The sequence below is a fragment of the Rhineura floridana genome, chromosome 3, assembly GCF_030035675.1.
Source record: "Rhineura floridana isolate rRhiFlo1 chromosome 3, rRhiFlo1.hap2, whole genome shotgun sequence".
Lineage (NCBI taxonomy): Eukaryota > Metazoa > Chordata > Lepidosauria > Squamata > Rhineuridae > Rhineura > Rhineura floridana.
This window is the reverse complement of record NC_084482.1, coordinates 231,199,578-231,206,352: the sequence shown is the minus strand read 5'-3', so window position 1 is coordinate 231,206,352 and position 6,775 is coordinate 231,199,578.

Sequence of the window (6,775 nt, the reverse complement as noted above, 5' to 3'; positions counted from 1 at the left end):
TCGAGAGGGGAGCAGACATCTTCTCTTTCTCTCTCCTCTCAACCAGGATGAGGGCGAGTACTGGGACCAGTGCTCATAGCAAGTCTCTGTCTGACGAATTTGCAGGGAAGGTAGAATCTTAGCAAAGATTCAAACACACACACACACACACAGCTCGCTCAATACTCTCCCTTCCGCAGCGCATACACAACTTTGCTACGCATCTCAATAGAGAGCAAATACTGACATTTTGGACTATCCCAGCCATCTGACTGTTGCAGAAGGACCTTAACTGTTGTCGAGGGAAGTATATTTTGAAGACAAATCCACGGAGGAGGAGAAGGCTATCAAAGGCTACTAGCCACCATGGCTATGCAGGGGTGTGTGTGCTTCTGAATACCAGCTGCTGGGAACCACAGGCGGGGGAGAGTGCTCTTTGCGCTCGGTCCTGCTTGCCTTTGGGCTTCCTGTTGGGACATTCAGGGGGCCACTGTGAGCACAGGAGGCTGGCCTACGTGGGCCCCCATGGGCCTGATCCAGCTGTTGAAGGGCTCTCCTTGAGTTCTGATTAAGACATCAGACTGTTCTTACAGTGACCAGCCAAATGCAGAGATGCCCTGTTTGCATATGACCTTCCCTGTTTCAGATTTCTCTCTGGTATGGAAATGCCTTAAGATCTGTGACACACACACACACACCCAATCAGGAAGGCCCAGGAGCCTCTTTCATAGGCTTAGGGTTTCCTATCAGATTCCTGTGAGTAGGGCTTTCAAGTGTGGGTTGCCCTGAAGCCAAGACTGGGAGTCAACAGAAGTGTGTTGATGTAGCCTCTGAGGATCAGGTGACATGTCTGCAGGAGTCACCTGTCGGGGCTTGTTTTAACATGGTTTTCTGCACTGAGCAGGGGGTTGGGCTAGATGGCCTTTTAGACCCCTTCCAACTCTCCCCAACCAAATCATAGAATGGTAGATGACTCCTCTGGGCTCCCCCCTCTAATGGAAAGTGGGGGGGGCAATGTTTGAACAGGACAGGCTGCAGCTTGAGACTGTTGCTGTGTGTGTTTGTGTGCTAAATTTGTTTAAAGCAGCATAACAGCAGCAAAGAGTAACAGCAGATGTTGAAATGCGAGTGTGCCAGCGTGTGTGTGCATTTGCCTAAGAAAGCAGGCTTTTACCCTTCATCAGCATCACTGAGACTTGAGACTTAGTAAAATAAGAAAAGCTACTTTATTTATAGAAATACATAGTAGATTGAAAGGCATCCCTAGTTCTAACAACTGAGCTGGAGGTGCAACGCCCAGGCTTGGAAGTCGCCCTCATGGCTCAAGAGAGAGAGCAGAGACAAAGGGGTCTCCTCTCTCTCCGACAGTCAGAGAAGAGAGGAAAGGGCGGAAGGAGGAGGGGCAGGTAAGCTTCCCTAAAGGCATCACAGTCCAGCGACAGAAGGAAGTCAGTCAGAGCATCCCAGGGAAAAGGTAAACAGGCCTATCCATCTGGAGGACCCTCGCTCTATCTCCCTTCTGCAACATAGACAAAAGAACAAAACAGGAGTTGCCCCACTTCTAACAGAGACGGAGACTGAGGAAATAGACTCAGGGGTTACGTTTTGGGCTCCATAAAATTCTTGGGGTGCTGCTGGCTGACTCCCTGGAGAGCTGGCATGGGGATCACTTGGCGTTGGCCCTGTTAGGGGTGAGTTCAGCCGTCTTCCTCCACCTGTGCTCAACCTGTATGATTGTAAACAAACGCAAATACTACAATCAGCCTCCAGTGACCTCCGGGCAAAGGGCAAAGGCCGGCCCCTTGGAGCTGCTCCGCGCTACACGCCCATGCGCAGGGCAGCAGCAGCTAGCCCAGGATGACATCTTAAGTGTGCCTCAAAGTCTCTCAAGCCAAGCACGCCTGTCCTGTGGATGTGACCTCTTGCCCAGGCTTGCACCTTTGGCAGTGGGAGTGTGTGTGTGTGTGCATGTGAGAGAGACATCTGGCTCCCCACTTTCCTCCTTCCAGGGGTGGCTGCCCCCCTTTGGGGCCGGTGGGGCAGAAGGCAGAGACTGGAGGGGGAAATGGAGCCAGCACCCTCCTCCTCTTGTCCCCCCTTCCTCCTCCTCCTCCTCCTCCTTCCTGTTGCACTCTACAAGGGGGCAACACTGAGGCTGAAGAGGAGGAGGAAGCTGCCAGCCAGAGTCCCCCTTCCCCCCGGTTGGGCATCAGGGTCTGAGGTCTCGGGAGGTTAGACCCCTTACTTTTTGGGAGCAGGGTCCTAATGTCTTCCGCATCCCGCAGGTGCTTATTGGCTCCTAGGGATGTCTGTTGTGGGAGAAGGCATGAATCAGGACCGCATTCTCATCCCAGCAGCCAAAAAAGAGGGAGGGGCGTGGCTGTGACTATCATGAAGGGACCCTGCACTTCTGAATCGGCCACTACACTGCTGAGGGACACCCTTCATTTCCCCAGGATGACCCAGCTCTACGGGTCTGACTCGGGGGTTTGTGCCAAGATTCACTCCCCAGAACGTCTTCCTCCCCCGCCGGCCCCCTCGCTCTTCTGGATATAGAAGCACAACACGCGTTTTGGGTGCGCGTGTGAAAGTGCGAGCGGGGCCGGCGCGTGCATGGCCACGTGTATCCTGCGAGTACGGAGGTCGCGGAGCCGCAGTTCACACGAGCGCGCGCGGCCGGCGTCCCTGCGCTCTCCACGCCCCTCCTCGTGCGGCCTGCTAAACTCATCTTCGGCCGCTGCCTGGAAGAGGCGGCTTGTTTTTGCGATCTCCCCGGCGGGGGGAATCTTGGATGCGCCGTCGCCTCTGGCTGCCGGAGGAGGAGGCTCCTCGGGGCGGAGGGCCAGCGCCTCTCGCGGGCGCCCCCTCCCGCCCAGCCTTGCCCGCGTCTGAAATGCCCCCTCTGCAGGCCTTCCCCCCCGATGTTGCCCTGGACCCGCCCGGGCTCTGCCCCTCCCCGCCGCAAATGCCTCCGCCAGGCCTTGGCGGCGCCCCGAGGAAGGGGGCAGCGAGAGCCACACGGGCGCCCTCCCCCCCGCCAGTCTCCACCCGGCGCAATTGGGAACAGCTGCTCAATGCAGCAGGCGGAGCCCTGCCCCCCAACCCCAGTCCGGCCCCCACCGGCCTGTCAACCTACAGCCAGCCCAGGGGCCGTCTCTGGCCCTCAGCGGCCCCCTCCCCCTCCGGGCACCCCTTGGAGAACTCAACGGGGGGGGGGGGAGGAGGAGGAGGAGGGGGCGCTCTGCCGGCCAAGTCTCTCTGTCTCCATCTCCTGTTGGCCTCTTTGCCTTCTGCCCCAGCTGTCCCAAGGGGGCATCAGCCGCCTCACCAGCCTTGCAGCCTTTGCCAACAGGTGCCCTTCAGGCACTTTGGACTGCTACTCCCATCAGCCCGGAGAGCTGCACCATCATCCCTGGCAGGGATGTGGGTGGACTTGCAGAGCCCCCGGACCCCCCAAGGCCTTCTTGCTGAACAGCTCTTCACCCTTAGGAAGCCTCTCCCACTGTTCAGCCAAAATCTGCGCCCCTGCAGTTTCCATCCCTTTGGGTTGTTATTATTATTATTATTATTATTTATTAAACTTATATACCGCCTGACTAGCAATAGCTCTCTGGGCGGTGAACAACAAAAAATACAATAAAATTACACAGTAATACAACAGAGCATATAAAAAGTACAAAATCTAAAATCAGATTACAACACATTTAAAATTAAAATTAAATTAACTTAAATTAAAATGCCTCAGAGAAGAGGAAGGTTTTAACTTGGCGCCGGAAAGATAATAATGTCGGCGCCAAGCGCACCTCGGGGAGACTATTCCACAGTTCGGGGGCCACCACTGAGAAGGCCGTAGATCTTGTCGCCACCCTCCGGGCCTCCCTATGAGTCGGAACCCGGAGGAGGGCCTTCGTAGTAGACCGTAGTGTACGGGCCGGTTCATATCGGGAGAGGTGATCCAACAGGTATCATGGTCCCGCGCCGTATCTATGTACACCGCCCAGAGAGCCTTTTTGGCTTAGGGCCAAAAATAAATTATTTATTTAGGTATATAAATAAAATAAAATAAATAAATAAGGTTCCAGCCCTGCCTTCTGTGGAGCAACAGGGAGTGACTCTGCTTTATATTCCTGCCCTTCGGGTACACTGCCCTGTCTGCCCTTCATCTTCTCTTCTCCAGGCTAAACACTCCCAACTCTTTCAGCCGCTCCAAAAATGTGGTGCCCAGAATTGGACACAGGACTGCAGCAGAGGCCTGACCCACAAGAGGTTAGACCTACTGTTTCTTATTATTTATTTATTTATTTATTAATTCTATTTCTATGCCGCCGTTTGGCCAAAAGGCCCTCAAGGCGGCTCACAAGGTTGTGGCTCTGCAGGACACTACGGCTACTTGTTTCCCTGGCACTCCTCCAAAAAGCTTCTTAGAAGTGGTGCAAGTTAATTCCCTCCCATTGGAAGGGCAAAACAACAAACAACAAAACAAAAGAGAATAAACTACCAACCCCACCACTTCCTGCCCTGCTTGCCCCAGATCTCTGCCCCATCCCTTCTCCTCCAAGAAAGTGCTCTATGCTTTGCAATCCCCACTCCCTTTTTCTTATATACGCCACAAAATTTCTTCTGATCTGGACACTCTGTTTCTGTTAATGCAGCCAAAGATTGTATTGGCTTTTCTCACAGCTGCGTCACACGCCAGGCTCATCTTGAGCTTGCAGTCTGCTAAGACGTGCGGACCCTTTCTGCTTGTACAGGTGGCAAGCCAGGTCTCTCCCCCCCTCCCCCCTCCCCACTGATCTATCATGCTTCATTGCCTTTCCCTGTGTGACCTGGGAGGTGGCCCTGAGGCTCTTTGTAAAAGCCTGCCACTTAGGTAAACGCACGTGTGTGTTTACCTTGCGTTGAGATCACGGAGACTGGAGACTTAGTAAAATAAAAAAGCTACTTTATTTATAGAAATTCATAGTAGATAGAAAGGCAAACCAAGTTCTAACTATCTTAACTAAGTTGGAGGCATAACTCCCAGGTGCAGGAGTCAGCCCCATGCTCGGAGAGAGAGCAGAGACAAAGGGATGTCTCCTCTTTCCAGGTACTGGAAAGGGCGGAAGGAGGAGGGGCAGGTAAGCTGCCCTAAAGGTGTCACAGTCTAGTGACAGAAGGAAGTCAGTCAGAGCATCACATTTAAAGGTAATCCAGCCTAGCCATCTCGCTCTATCTCCCTTCTGCAACATAGACAAAAGAACTAAACAGTGGTTACTCTTGCTCCACTTCCAACACTTTGGAACCAAAAGGAAATGTCCACAGGGACGGGCTGTTAAGAATATGAGAAGTGCCTGGTTGCTGGGTCAGGTCTCTCTCTCTCTCTCTCTCTCTCTCTCTCTCCCCCCCCCCCCCGCAGCCTGCGAGATACCCCAGTAGAAAGCCCACAAGGACCTGAGTGCAACAGCATTATTCAGAGGGATCCTGCCTCTAATTGTGGAGGCACAACATAGCGATCGTAGCCTAATTATCCTCCATGAATTTGTCTAATCCCCTTTTAAAGCTAAACTCAGTCCAAGTTGGTGGCCCTCATTGCCTCTTGCGGGAGCAAATTCCATAGTTTTAACTATATGCTGTTACTCATTCTGGGGGGGGCTGATTTGTTCTGGGGCTCCGGGGAGAGAGAGGGGGGGGGTGAGCTGAAGTGCCAGAGGAGAGGGGGCCGTCGGGAGGGGGAGCAGGTGTCCCACTTGATACTTCATGGTTTTCCAGGCACTGAGATGGAATCAGCAATGTCCACGTGGGCAACTGCCTGAAAAATATGCCCCTCTGCAAGCCAAGCCACTCCTCTGCTGGCTGCAGGGTCGCCATTCCAGACCCCTCCCCAACATTTCTCAAAATAACACAGTGCGGATCTAGGGAGGTTGGTTGTACGAGTGCTGTGTGCTCCCTGCAGGAATGTGGCCAGCGCTGGGATTCCAGAGTGGAACCTTGGCTGCCAGAATAGGTCATACAATGTCTACTTGGTGTGCACGCTTTCTCTCGCTCCTTTTGCAAACTGGGTTATTAGGTGGGATTTCCCACAACACCCCTGCAAAGTAGGTCACTTAACGTCTCTAGTTTACAAATGGGTAACTGAGGCAGAGAGTGAGTAACTCATACAAAAAATTCCATGGTGTCTTGAGGCTGGCCACTACCTTTAGTTCCAACCCTCCCCCCCAACAAGGCTGATGACGGGGGTGGGTGGGCTCTGCTTTTTCTTATTTTTGTTAAGTGGTTTTTTTATGTTTGCCACCCCAGGTTCCTTCAGGAGGAAGGGCAGGATATACTTTCAATAAATAATCATAATCATAATAAATAATCACCCCATATATATGGTCTGCCTAGTAAACGTTAAGAACATAAGAACATAAGAAGAGCCTGCTGGATCAGGCCAGTGGCCCATCTAGTCCAGCATCCTGTTCTCACAGTGGCCAACCAGGTGCCTGGGGGAAGCCCGCAAGCAGGACCCAAGTGCAAGAACACTCTCCCCTCCTGAGGCTTCCGGCAACTGGTTTTCAGAAGCATGCTGCCTCTGACTAGGGTGGCAGAGCACAGCCATCATGGCTAGTAGCCATTGATAGCCCTGTCCTCCATGAATTTGTCCAATCTTCTTTTAAAGCCATCCAAGCTGGTGGCCATTACTGCACCTTGTGGGAGCAAATTCCATAGTTTAACTGTGCGCTGAGTAAAGAAGTACTTCCTTCTGTCTGTCCTGAATCTTCCAACATTCAGCTTCTTTGAATGTCCACGAGTTCTAGTATTATGAGAGAGGGAGATG